Consider the following 1444-nt stretch of genomic DNA (forward strand, 5'->3'; position numbering starts at 1 on the left):
AAAAAAAAAAAAAAAAAAGAAAGTAAAGTATATGTATATATGTATATATGGGATCAGTATAGTAGATCTTATTCCTTATGTTGATCACGTCTATATGTTGACCACTTTGTTATAGTGTCTTGGGGGGTCAGCTTACAGAGGTTCTCCTGTGTATAATTTTTAACTATTTTCCCTTTTCCTACTGGGAGGTGAAATTTTTCTTCTGTCTTCCTCATCAACTGACTTATGATATTTTGATACCTGAATACAGTGTATAATTTTTTTACATGCTTTCTTTTATTTATTTATCTTTGGCTTTCTAACACTATGTTCCATCTTTCTTTTTCTCCCCTATATATTTTTTCGCTTTGACACAATGTGCTTTGTTTGGATATTTTATTCTTGATTATCTTTCAACTTACGAATTCTCTTTTTAGCTGTATCTAATCTGTTTTAAAAATTGTCCATGAGGGTATATTTTGTTTGTCTCATTTTTTTCTTTTTCTTTTTCTTTTTTTTTTTTTTTGAGATAGAGTCTTACTTTGTTGCCCTCGGTAGAGTGCAATGATATCACAGCTCACAGCAACCTCCAACTCTTGGGCTTAAGCGATTCTCTTGCCTCAGCCTCCCAAGTAGCTGGGACTGCAGGTGCCCACCAGAACACCCGACTATTTTTGTTGTTGTTGCTATTGTAGTTGTCATTGTTGTTTAGCAGGCCCAGGCCAGGTTCAAACCCGCCAGCCCCAGTTAAGTTTTTTTAAGTTTCAGTTATCTTTTTCTCTTACCAAAATGTGATTTTATTATTTTTTATTTTTATTTATTCATTTACTTATATATTTATGTATTTATTTTTGGAGACAGAGTCTCACTTTGTTGCCCTTGGTAGAGTGCTGTGGCGTTACAGCTCACAGTAACCTCAAACTCCTCGCTCAAGAGATCCTCTTGCCTTAGTTTTTCATTTTTAGTAGAGACAGGGTCTCACTCTTGCTTAAGCTGGTCTCAAACTCGTGAACTCAAGCAGTCTACCCACCTTGGCCTCTCAGAGTGCTAGGATTGCAGGTGTGAGCCACTGTGCACAGCCTTTTTTTTTTTTTTTTGAGACAGTGTTACTTTGTCACCCTCGGTAGAGTGCTGTGGTGTCACAGCTCACAGAACCTCAAACTCTTGGGATTAAGCAGTTCTTTTGCCTCAGCCTCCCAAGTAGCTGGGACTACAGGCACCCGCCACAATGCCCAGCTATTTTTAGAGACGGGATCTTGCTCTTGCTTAGGCTGGTCTTGAAATCATGAACTCAAGCCATCTACCTGCCTTGGCCTCCCAGAGTGCTAGGATTACAGGCCTGAGCCACCACACCTGGCCCATCAAGTTGTGGTTTTAGTATATATATATATATTTTTTTTTTAGTCAGAGCCTCAAGCTGTCCCCCTGGGTAGAGTGCTGTGGCATCACAGCTCACAGCAACCTC

The 1444-nt window shown here is 39.1% G+C and overlaps 1 protein-coding gene across 1 annotated transcript in view; it reads left to right on the forward strand.

Annotated features, from left to right (window-relative positions):
• NPEPPS (aminopeptidase puromycin sensitive) overlaps positions 1-1444 on the forward strand; it is a 129314-nt gene that overhangs the window by 50800 nt on the left and 77070 nt on the right. The gene's annotated exons all lie outside the window — the stretch shown is intronic.

The sequence above is a fragment of the Otolemur garnettii genome, unplaced genomic scaffold (genome assembly GCF_000181295.1).
Source record: "Otolemur garnettii isolate 467f Iridium unplaced genomic scaffold, OtoGar3 scaffold00018, whole genome shotgun sequence".
Lineage (NCBI taxonomy): Eukaryota > Metazoa > Chordata > Mammalia > Primates > Galagidae > Otolemur > Otolemur garnettii.